Source organism: Octopus sinensis, linkage group LG9 (genome assembly GCF_006345805.1).
Source record: "Octopus sinensis linkage group LG9, ASM634580v1, whole genome shotgun sequence".
NCBI classification, from domain to species: domain Eukaryota; kingdom Metazoa; phylum Mollusca; class Cephalopoda; order Octopoda; family Octopodidae; genus Octopus; species Octopus sinensis.
In genome coordinates, this window is record NC_043005.1 from 46,520,741 (window position 1) to 46,534,535 (window position 13,795).

A 13,795-nucleotide genomic window follows, 5' to 3' on the forward strand; every position below is an offset into this window, starting at 1 on the left:
CTTAACCATACTTGGCTCCAGACGGGTTGGTACGTATTCCGTTGCACCAATAATAGTAATGTAGCTGAACGCGTATCTTGGGTAGTGGATTTGCTATCTCCTTATCAATGTTCCATACATGCCCTCTTTCTCTTGTGTCCAGAGGGCAGCTGATTCTCTCAACAGAACGCCTTTTGTGGTCTCACACAACTACATCCGGCCAGTTGTATTTTAACTTGTTGGTAGTTTGAATTTTTAAGTTCCAGCGATATTCTTTTGACCCATCGTTCTCAATGTGGTCAACTTCGTCTGTAGGAATTTTCTCTTTTATTATCTTGTTCTAGACTGTTGTGGCCACCGCTTTATGCCTCATAGGAAGATAATATCGGGAAGGTATTCTCTGGCTGTTGGCAATAATGTGGTTGATGTCTTCAGTTTCCGTCTTGTGCAACCTACATTTATTGTCTGTCACTGTTTTATTTCTTCTATGCTGTAAGTACTTGGGAATCTTTTGTTGTTGGATTGCACGGATGTAGCCTTCGAAGTGGGATGTCATAAATTTGTCGGTATTCTCTGCCAAGCTTTTGACATGATTAATCCCTTCTATGGTTTGTATTTTTCGTGCCAAGTACCTACGCACTATCTACTCGTTGAACTTTGTCCATTTCTCTTTTTATTTTGTTCTGATAAATAGATTTTAACACTACACCTCGGGGAGAGATCTGTATATCTCTCCTCAAGTTCATTAACTAACCTAATTACGTCTGTCTGTCTGTCTGTCTGTCTGTATGTATGTATGTATGTATGTATGTATGTGTGGTGTGCAAAAAAGGGTATATCTTTTTACCTAAGTAGAGAATATTATTCCTTTTGATACCGAGTGTGTGGCCGTTCACCATGCTAGTAATGGCAGTGCGAACTCCCTCTAATCGTATCTTCTGTCCTTAAAAGTTTCGGACACAATAGATAATGTAGTATTCCGAGTATACTTTAAATAGGAAGAATGGCCAAGATTGAAATACTTTTGAGCTTAGTCTGCTAGAACAAGACAGACTTGGAACTAGACTACAAGAATAGCAGCAGCAGAAGCAACAACAACAACGACAACGCATAGTCACATGTGTAGAATCTACATATTAGGAAAACAAACTGCACTGTGGCAAAACATTCTCATTCAGATTTAATATCGTAAAACAACAATGAAAACTAACATTTTGAAGCATTTTCCATAGATTTTTCATTTGAATAAAGTGTGTAAACAACAACCATCTTAAGTCTGATATTTAAATTGGATGAGTGTTTAATAATATCGATTGTTCTGATAACTATATTGTTTTGAAGATGCCTGGGGATAAAATGATCTACGTTTAGTATTTCTGACATTTGGATTTCTATTCTAGTTATCAAATCTGTCTCTTTATTCTTTTATCTAGAGTATTATTTTAAGGAGCATATAGGTCGATCTTTATGGAAATGAAAACGTTTATAAAAGCGTTTAAAGAAAGTGTTTTCTGTACACGTTTTTGACATTTGTAGAAATATTGCATGTTTCGAATCTGCAAACATGTGATAAGCATGGAATATTTGAAGAACGTGACAGCTAATACTGTTATAAAACATTTATGTCGCTAATGCACTTGCGAAAGCCATGAACATTGTAATTCCCATTTTCTCACCTTTTGAAAAATCTTAGCTCCAGGTTTAAAATTCTTAGCTTATATGATCTAAAGAAGCTGATGGAAGCCTATTAATTTTCTCAGAAACTTTAAGACAGAAGCACAAAAATTTGAGCCTAGAAGCGGATATGCACTTATATACCAACTATCTGTTTCAATTTAACTGTTGAGGATTAATCTATGATTTAGATTTAGAAAAAAACTCTAAATACAACAAACATATGAAAGAGAATAAAATTTGTGTACCAAGAGGTAAGCCGTATCTAAAAAGGGATGGCCGCAAACTAACAAGAGTTTCTTATTGTACTGCTTTCGATTCTCTGGTTTCCAAACTTACTTTCTTTTTTTTTTCCTTCTTCAACCTTACTGTTGTATTTATTTTCGAATATCTTCTGATAAAGAAATATTTAACAAACGTTTTGATCGAAATGTTCCGCCAATATCCTTACTTCACTTTATTTCACTGCCATGCTTTTTATCCTCCTTGCTTATGTTCTTTTTCTCGTGTATCTTCTGCACCAAACATTGTCACATAGCAAAGTAATAAGTTACCGCTGAATTCTTTTATATTTTAAGAATGTGTAAGGTCTATTTTGCTATTCAATCACAACACAAACGACTTTATATCATGAAGCAGATTGTATGATTCAAACTTGGAGATTTGCACTTACATGCTAAATGCTGATTCATTGGAATCTGGCTCTTAGTAAACATTTTCTATACGAAATTTTCAACACAGAATACTAAGAAATGCACAGATCTTAGAAGAAATTTCTAGAACACTCTTGATACCAAGATTTGTATATGTACGGGAATGTAAACTGCGGTAGATCTCATTGCAGATTGTATTCTCATGTGAATGTGTGTTCAGCTATTGCCACACGCGCGCGTGTTCATGCACACAAACAAACAGACAAAAACACGCGCGCTCACGTATTTATATACAAGTACATGCAAACATATACAGAGAAGGAGACGCACTCAATTTTTACATGCATTAGTATATATGTTTATTTGTATTTATATTTGGTGGATATTCTTGAATATGCATATACGCGCGCACACACACACACAGACACACACACACACACACACACACACACACACATATATATAAGTAAATGGGATTAAATAAAATCCGGGAAGATATCAATAAAGCACTGTGTTAAACGCACTTTGTTCACAATGTTCAACAATCAGATACTCTCTATTTTACTTGTTTCAGTCATTTGACTGTGGCTATACTGAAGCACCGCCTTTAGTTGAGCAAATCGACCCCAGTACTTATTCTATCGGTCTCTTTTGCCGAACCACTAAGGTACGCGGACGTAAACACACCAGCATCGGTTGTCAAGCGACGTTGGGGGGAAAAACACAAACATACAAACATATACGCACACACATACATACATACATATATATATGACGGGCGTCTTTCAGTTTCCGTTTACCAAATTCACTCACAAGGCTTTGGTCGGTCCGAGGCTATAGTAGAAGACACTTGCCCAGGGTGCCATGCAGTGGGACTGAACCCGGAACCATGTGGTTGGTAAGCAAGCTACTTACCACACAGCCACTCCTATGCCTATACCAATAAATGCTCGTAGAATAAACATTCAAAGTAATTTCTCGTGTATGACAAGTAAGAAAATATCGTTTACAAGAATTTCAAGAAATTTGGAGTATAAAACAACAAAAATAAGAATAGAGAATATCACATCTTTTAATTGGTGATTACACCACACAATACCGACAATTGTTTCTGTAGTGTCAACATATTCAGATACAGAAAATATAAAGTCAAATTAATATATCCGAAAATATATGTTAACACACACATATACATTTCCATGCAACGTAAAGTTTCGTAGATTTGCAGAAGGAACATGGCTATCCTCGTTCTGAGAGCATACGAAACTATAAAATGTATAGAACTGAGTCAAACTATTATTAAATGATGCATGTAACTCCTGCCAAATATACCGAGACTGTTACTTTTTTTGTTTTACCACTTACTTATATATATATATATATATATATATATATATATATATGTGTGTGTGTGTGTGTGGTGTGTGTGTGTATAACTGTAGTCAGTAAGATCCATGGAAGCAGAGTACGAAAATCCAATTGTAATCTGGAGAGATATTGAAAGTTACCTCCAGGTGGATGAAGAGAGGTACCGAAAGTTCGAGATCGTAGTTAAAATGAGAGTCCAAGTGAGTAGAATGTTCAATCAGGTAGGATCACATTGTGGTGACTACGTGAGCATATGTAATATATTCTTTACTCTTTTTACTCTTTTACTTGTTTCAGTCATTTGACTGCGGAGCACCGCCTTTAGTCGACCAAATCGACCCCAGGACTTGTTCTTTGTAAGCCTAGTACTTATTCTATCGGTCTCTTTTGCCGAACCACTAAGTTGCGGGGACGTAAACACGCCAGCATCGGTTGTCAAGCGATGTTGGGGGGGACAAACATAGACACACAAACATGCACACACACACAAACACACATACACACACATATATATGACGGTCTTCTTTCTGTTTCCGTCTGAAAGAAGCTTTGGTCAGTTTCCATCTGAAAGAAGGCTTTGGTCGGCCCGAGGCTATAGTAGAAGACACTTGCCCAAGGTGCCACGCAGTGGGACTGAACCCGGAACCATGTGGTTGGTAAGCAAGCAACTTACCACACAGCCACTCCTCCGCCTATATATATATATATATATAAAATTCAAATTTACAAAATATATATATTATTCTTAAACAAGATCATTATCGATGACTTTGAAGTTTTGGCAAGCAAAGCCATCATCAGCCTGCTTAGCTGCTCGAAACTTCGAAGTTACTGTCAATAATATCCTTATTTGAGAATAATAAATTTGCACTCTACAAGTTATAGAGTAATCCACCAGATTAACGTAAAATTATCATTATAACTGAACATAAAAATAAACATTAATACATACAAGTGAGTGAGTGCGTGTGTGTGTGTACACATATATATGTATATACATGAATACATATTGACGCGTCAATGTAAGTGTCTAAATATGTTTGTGTGAAGAAATCTAACAGAAAATGCAAGTTAATTTCGTTCGTTTAGGAAAAGCAAGCGAAGAAGGAGCTGAATGCGAGTGACTTTAATAAACTACAAGCAACATAAGAGGTGTGCTACCGCTGTGTTCGTAATCAATAATTTGGAATCATCAAAACTTGAGGCGACAATTTTGTGTCCGGATAAACCTGAAAAACATTAACATAATGGATCGAATGCACACTTGTGTTTGTGCCTCGAAGACTTTTACCGCGTGTAATAAATACGCCTGGTTGCACAGTAAGTGTAGTAAGTTTGTTGCCTTTCATATCAGCTGCGATATATATTTGGTGAAAGTATTTTTGGCACTGAATCCCTCGACAATTTTTTTTTTCTATTTAGATAATAGAACTAACTTAAAGCCTCTTATATCTACGTACTCTTTTTACTCTTGCGACGATTCTTTCTTCGGTCCGTTTTCCATTTTCATACGCTTTCTTCCTTGCTTTCCTTTTTGTATGATCAAATAAAATCAATCTATAAGTTGCTAGTGCAAAAGAATTGAATTAACGTTCGCTTCACTGATTACCATATATACGAAAGAAACGTCTTGTATTTTACACGATACCTACGAAGAAAGGAATATAACAAGATTACAGTTTATTTTATTTTATCTTTAACGGCTGAATCATGATCAAATTACTGGCTGAGTTATTTCCCTTAGTTACCTGGCTGGATTTATATGACTGTTGGCAAGATATACTACATCAATAAAAATATATAGGCTCTATAATTAAATAGGATAAGTAAATATTTATCTTTGTACTAGTATGATAAGCTGACACTTGATTTTTTCTTAACGCACTAGGCCTCAGGAGTATTCTTGAAGATTATAATGGGATTGTAGGAATTTCAAATGGTTATTCTCACCACAGAAACATTTACAACACGAGTGAAACAAAATGGCTCCAATGTTTTATGAATTTGGATTGGCGTTTATTTGGTGTTAACGATTATAAATTATATTTGTCTTGCATTTGTTTTACAAAATTACTGGCCTTCATCCTAAATCAGAAGCCATTATCTTTTATCACTGTAAGGCCACAAGCTGGCAGAATTGTTTGCACGCCGGACAAAATGCTTAGCGGCATTTCTTCTGGATTTGACGTTCGGAGTTCAAATTCCACCGATGTCTACTATGTCTTTCATTCTTTCGGTTTCGATAAAATAAATATTAGTTGACCAATAAAGTCGAGGTAATTGACATCTCCCTATCCTTAAAAACTATAAGTCTCGTTCCAATAACATCGGGAGGAAACATATTTTAATGTTCTCGCATGTTAAACATCCTATTATTATAGGGAAGCTTGAAGGATTGTTAGCACACTGGACGAAATACCTAGCGCCGTTTCGCGGTCAGTGCAATAAATACCTGTTGAGTATTGGGGTTGATGAAATCAACCAGCCTCCCCAAACTTTCAAACTTGTGCCTATAGTAGAAAAGATTATTGTTATCATTATTAATTAATTTATGCACAACGGATTAGACTGAAGGAAAAAAATTCCTAATATCGAGCTATAACAAGTAGCCTTAGATGCCAAGAAAATTCCTAAGAACCTTAGCTGTCACCAATAAAACTGTTTACTGGAGCTGCACTAAACTAGGTTTAATGCCTATTTCCTATTATTATTATATTATTATTATTATATTATTATTATTATTATTATTATTTTGCAGAGTACGACAGAAGTGTTTCCGAAGGCTCGAAGAAAGTTTTCATTAATTTCGTTGCATACATCCATTTGGTGAGGTTTTTTTGTTTGGAATGTTAATCCCACGTTGTTACTGAAAACCCCAGGAACCTGTTGCTGGGTTTTCTATTGCCTTTTGCCCCCTTAAGAGAAAAATTCCGGCCCTCCAGAAAATCGCTCGAGAAGCGTTTTGAAAACAGCAATTTATGAAGATGGTGACGTCCACTTTAAAACTTGTAAAAAGAAAATCAGTTCTTCCTCACGGCCTTCTTACTGCTGAAAACTTCCCTCCTCTTCCCTCTCTTACCAAAAATAATGCAGAAGACGAGGAGAAGACAAAAGGAATGGAAACGGGCAATATCCTAATCTATTTCTTTACTACCCGCAAGGGGCTAAACACAGAGAGGACACACAAGGACAGACAAACGGATTAAGTCGATTATATCGACCCCAGTGCGTAACTGGTACTTATTTAATCGACCCCGAAAGGATGAAAGGCAAAGTCGACCTCGGCGGAATTTGATAATATCCTAATCTGTCAAGAGAAAGAAGAGGTGAACAGTGGAAAAAATATTTACGGCAACAATAACAGCAGTAACAAAAATGGTGGTAGTGGAAGTGACATAGCAATGGTGATAGTGGCAGTAGAGACAGCAAGAATTGTGAGATTGTGAAGTATAGCAGTAGTAACGACAGCTTCGGCAGTAACAGTGACAGCAACTCAGACGGCGGCAGTAGGAGAGAAGTTAGCAGTGGTGGCAGAGTGGTTGGAGGCAAGCAGTGATGGTGGTGATGGTAGCAATAGTGCAAGTGGCTACAACCACACCACCACCACCACCACCAGTAGTAGTAGTAAGGTTTCTTTTACCAGCGCCACCGCCTCAAAACAACTCTTTGCACTCTCTCTAGAGGAAAAAGCCTCTAAATTAGCGAACATCGCCAAGTTCCGAAAAATAGACGGTAGAAGAGAGGAATTAATACCATTACAAGAAATTTTAGCGAACACATCAAGGAAAAATAGTAACGTACCGTTGTATTAGCCGTATAACAAAACGGCTAGAAACAGAAATGACCGCCAAGATAGAAAGATCCCCTCAGAATATATGGCAGGACATCGGTCATATATTGAGAGCAAAGCAGTTCGGCGGGGTAGAAGTTCTATTTAAAACTTAGGCCCTGGTTATTCAGCAATCGGTGGCCGCCTGCTGCAGCGAAGAATTCGTGCTCTTCCCTACGTATATGGGAAGAAAGGCAGTTAAGATTACCTTACAAGGGGTGCCACCAGAGCTAGAGCTGTGATGGATACTCGCGTGTGGGGTAATCAGCGAAAGTGATAATCTCCTGGAGGTGAAGAGATCAAGGAGGGAGAACTGGATAGGATTCGCACTAAAGGTGCCACTCCATGTAAAACCAGACCAGCTGGAGAACATCCCTGATTTCATCTCCTTGTCGAACGGAACTGAGTTGAGAGTAATTGTGGAAGGCAAAAATTCGAGATGCCATGTTTGTGGCATGACAAATCATTTATAGGCGTTCTGCCCACAAAACAAAAGAGGAGAGAGGCGGGGCCCCTCCACCGATGTCACAACCATTTCCATAACAACATCTACAGGAAAATAATAAAAAAATGTGATGCAACATCAGCATCTCAAGTCAGAACAACAGCGGCGGGTCAATCTGAGGCGGAAGGATCGACAGCAAAAAAAAAAATAATTGGCCAGCGTCAGCAACAGCAGCAGCAGCAGCAGCAATGGTAGCAGTAGAAACAGCCTTTTGTACGTGCTGGTTCTCGAGCCATTACTAAGGACGTGGGGCATCCCGTGTGATCTAGAATGCGGAAGGTTCGTGTCGGCATATGCAGACGACGTCACCGAAATAGTGTCAGTCAGCTCGGAAATCCGGAAATCGAGGTAATCGGCACTAACTTAAGGGAGTACGAAACGGTAATAGGAACAAAAATTAATTAGGACAAGTTGATGGGCCTGCAGCGTGGCACCTGAAGAGTCAGGTCCATGCCAACCAAAAGCGTTGTTGGGTGCTGGATGGAAGGACCAGTTAAATTGCTCGGGGCTTGATTTAGTCCAGACTTCCAGGTGGACAAGAACTGGGACGAAGTGACGAGCAGAGTAGCGAGTCTCACCCAGAAATGGGCAGAGAGGAAGCTGTCCCTGAAAGGTTGAACGAAGGTGGCGAATGCGTACATCACTTCCGTCATCTACTACCGTCTAACCGTCGTCCCTTGCCTTGCTTCGTGGCTGATCAAGCTGGTGCGCTTGTTGTTCCGCTTTCTGTGGAAGGGATGTGTTCCGCTCGTCGGACGATCCATCTGCTATCGACAGCCAATGAGTGGGAATGTCGTGGCCAATGATGCGCAGACGCGCTGAGGCTGCGGTATCTCTAGTGCTTTGTTAACGGTGAGCATGTGTGGTCACCGTTTGTCACACAGGATTTTTCGTAGCTCATCTCAGTCCTGGATCATAAGTAGACCAAGAAAGGGCGCTTGGCACCTGGAGTGTCAGCAAGTGCTCACAGCTTTCTGCCAGTCGGGCAATGCGAGCAATCGAAGTTCCACTATGGAGTTCTAGACAGGATTAGTAGAGGGAAAGAGCGACACGTACTCGAGGTAAACTCTGGGCGTCGGGAGGGATCAACTAACTGGTCATTTCCGGAGGACTTTCGGGCCAGTGCTTATGGATAACTTCGAGCAATCTCTGGCCTGGTAGAGCAACCAAGGAGCTCTGCCGGTTCGAGACAAGCTCTACAGACACGGAAGTGCTGTCAAACGAACCTGTCCGACGTTTGCGCAGAGCGACGAAATCGTCCTGCATGCAAAGTTGCTGGCCTTGTGCCAAAATAAGCAACCCTTATTCAGGGACATTTTGAGTTGGATGGGCTATTCGACTCGAAGAAAATTCTAGCTGGGCCACACCTGCAAGATCATGCGCTGTTTATCTTGATATAAGGTCACCATGTCGTGCACATGTAACTGTGACGTCGGTACCTGGTTTACCCTTATCAGATGGGTTGTCATGATGAGTATATTGGACATCGAATACTTCGATATTTTGATGGCAAGCGCTGCTCTCTCACTCAGTAATAAGAATAGTAATAATAGTAATAATAATAATGAATATAATAATGATAATAATACTAAATCTATAATAAAGATAATAGTAAATATAATAATGATAATAATATTACTATTATTGTTATTGGCGGTGGTGACGGTAGTGGTGATGGGGTAGTGTTAAGAAAATAACGTGAATATTCAATATTTTTTCATTGAAATATTGGCTGCAGATTGTTGCGACTTGACATTGTAAATGAAGTTTTCAGAAGCAACTGTTGGCATTGAGAATAATTAATTAAGAAATAGTTTCATTGTGGCAATCAGTTTAATAGGGAAGAAAGCCCTTTAGTGAACTTTAAATGAAAGTGCTTAGGTCATTCCCAGGGTCATAATCCAGGTCAAACTTAGGCCAGTTTAGTAAATATCTCCTTTGAGTCACCTACTTTTACTTTTACTCATAGAAATACTGTTTCTTCTCTATAGCACCAAATTTAAGTTATTACAGCCAGTCACACATTACTTACAACAATCACATAAATACTTGCATATATATGTCTATGTATGTATGTATGTATGTATCATACAGAAATTTATAGATATACTTATCTTTACATATATACATGTACAAATATAGGTACATACATGCACACAAACATATGTAAAATACGTTAGTTATTTCTATTTAAAAGTACTATGAATGTTTTATATATGTTTATATACCGTCCGTGTATCGTATAACCGAAAAAGAAGCACACTAAATCAGTGTAGTATTGTATTTATATACAGTTAAGTGTATGTCCGATCATCATATATACATGCACAGACATATATTCATACGTCCATACATACATACATACATACATACATACATACATACATACATACATATCCACATGTATATCGATCAAGATAGATTACTTGAACCAAAATAGTATTCAGAATACCACAAGTGGAGTGAAATATATGATAAATAATAGGAACTGTCTTAGAATATTAATTGTTGCACTGAATTTAGAAAATACATTGTTAGTCTGAAATTCCTGCTCAATTAAACAATTTTTAGAGCATTTGTCGGAAAATTTGCTTGAACAACAAAAGCTGGAATATTCAAAAATTACTTTAAATATCCCACTTATGTTCGTCAATAAAACTGCTGACGAATATTTGCTTAATTTATTGTTAAATTGAGCAGGAAACTCAGAGTGGTGCTGTGTGTATGAATGTATGTGTGTGTATGTAGGAATGTGTGTGTATGAACGTGTGTGTGTGTATGAATGTGTGTGTGTATGAATGTGTCTATGAATGTGTGTGTATGTGTGTATGAATGTGTGTGTGTGTGTGTATGAATGTGTGTGTGTGTATGAATGTGTCTATGGATGTGTGTGTATCAGTGTATGAATGTGTGTGTATGAATGTGTGTATGTATATATGCGTGTGTGTATGAATTTATGCGTATATGTATGAATATATGTGTGTGTATGAATATATGCGTATGTATGAATATATGCGTGTGTATATGAATATATGCGTGTCTGTATGAATATATGCGTGTGTGTATGAATATATGCGTGTGTATGAATATAAGCGTGTGTATGAATATGCGTGTGTATGATTATGTGTGTGTGTATGAATATGTGTGTGTGTCTTTTTATCTTTTACTTGATCAAGTCAATAGACTGTGGCTATGCTGGGGCACCGCCTTCAGCAATTTTTAGTCAAATGAGACGACACCAGTACTCATTCCACCGATATCTTTTGTCGAACTGCTAAGTTAAAGAATCGTAAACACACTAACAGAGGTTATAAAGCGGTGGCGAGGAAAAGAGAGACACAGGCACACACAGATATATATTAATATAACGGGCTTCTTTCAGTTTCCATTTACCAAAGCCATTCTCAAGAATTTGGTCTACCCGAGGCAACAGTAGAAGATACTTACTCGAGATGTCACCTAATGAGATTGAACCCAAAACCATGTGGTTGGGAAGCAAGCTTCTTACCACATTATACATATAAGACGGGCTTCTTTCAGTTTCTGTCTAGGAAATCCACTTTGGTCAGCCCGTGACTATAGTAGACAGTTGTTCAAGGTGCCACGCAGTGGGACTGAACCCAGAACTATGTGGTTGGGAAGCAAGCTTCTTACCACACAGTTACTCCTGCGCCAATAGGCACACACACACACACACACACCACACACACAGATATATAGAAAATATAACGATAAAATCTATGTAAGAATTTATGAAGTAGCTAGCATGAAAAACCAGAGTATATACTTTTTCCTTTAAAATATAGATACATTAATTATATTAAGGGCTATTACTATAAGTAAACTACTTCAAGTAGTTTTTGACTTTAGAATCCCGTTACAGCATGAGGCGTTTACTTAGAGTATTAGTCCTTAATATAATATGATATTTTTTATATATATATATGTATATGTAAAAAAATACAAACTGGGACAAGAACGCAAAACATTTAGAAGACGATACAAAAAACACGGACGGGACATTCGAAGCCTTCAATCTTCAGTCAAGAACCGGATCTGATTAATCTTGAGATTGCTCCGACCTGGCCAGCCGCAAAGGAAAATCTAAGCCAAGCGCATTAGATTCCTTGGAGGAAAGCCTCGAATGTATACAAAACAAGGACGGGAAAACGGACGATGTTACACGAATAAGAATACGAATGTATATATATATATATATATATATATATATACATACACATGCATATATATATATATATATATATATATATATATATATATATATATACATACACATGCATATATATATATATATATATATATATATATATATATATGTATATATATATATAATAAATATATATATATGTAAGCATACGGACTTCTTTCACTTGCCATCTTCCGAATCCACTCCCAAAGCTTGGATCAGATCAAGGCTATAGTAAAAGACACTTGCCCAAGGTATCACGCAGTGGGAATTAATCCAAAGCGATGTGACTGGAAAGCAAGCTTTTACAACCCACTCACGCCTGCGCCTATATATACGAGTTCCGTTCAAAAAGTATCCGACTTCGTTTTTTCCCCACCAAAACAAATGGCGCGTGGCCAAAATCTTTTGAAGGCGAAGTGATGCCACCCTTTCTACTCATGCGCAAAAATTTTCGCACCGGTAAGCTGTGTCAGTTTCCGGCTGTTATATGCCAAAGTGCTTTCGTTGGATTTTCGTTTTCACCGAACGCATCGAGCAGAGATATTGCATCAAATTTTATCGAAAGCTTTGTGATACTCAAACTCAAAACTTCCAGAAGATCCAGCAGATCTTTGGCGAATGTGCCATGGACAGAACTCAGATCAAGAAGTAGTACAATCGCTTGAAACACGGCCACACCTCAAAAGAGCGCAGAACGTTCAGGCAGGCTATCCACAAGCCGAAATGAGGAGCCGATTGAGAAGGTTCGGTGAAAAAATTATAGAAGACTTTCGTATAACAATCCAGAAAATTGCCCACGAAATTGAAATAAGCACAGGATCAATGCATTCTATTTTAACGGAGAATTTGAGCATGCGGAGGGAGTCAGGGATATTCGTCCCCAATGTGCCACTGGAGTAGCAGTAACAACTCCGCATAGAAATCGCTCAGAATACGCTGGATTGTGCAAACCACGGCCCAGTTTTCATGAAGACCATCACCACTGGTGAGGAGAAATGGGTTTATGATCTCTGCTTGGTGTGTCCTGTTATCTTGCTTGAGAGCGAAAATCTGACGAGCACGCATTACACGTCAGTACTTAAGGCGTAACAGCCAGAAACTTAAGCATCCTATTGGTGCGAAAATTTTCATGCATGAGATGGAAGGGTACAGTCACCTCCCTCCGAAAGGATATCGCCCACACGATATCAATTTTGGTTATAAAAAATAATGTCACATACTTTTTGAACGCACCTCGTACACCAAGGATAAGTGTGTGCTCGTGTGTGTGCGTGAATATGTGTACACAGTATGTGTGTGTGAGTGCATGTGTTAACATAAATTGAATTACAACGTGAGCATACTGCAGTTATATTTCTTTAAGACAATAATTTGACTAAATCTTATGAGTGGTATCCATCACATCATACTATAATAGTTGAACAGTTTTACTGTCATTTGGCAGAGGGGTCAGAATTCATAATCGAGAAAACAACACCTAGATAATCGACGAGAAAACATGTCGACTAAAATCTTTCAAGGCGGTGCCCCAGCATGGCCGTAGTCTAATGACTAAAACGAAAAATAGGAGAAAAGAT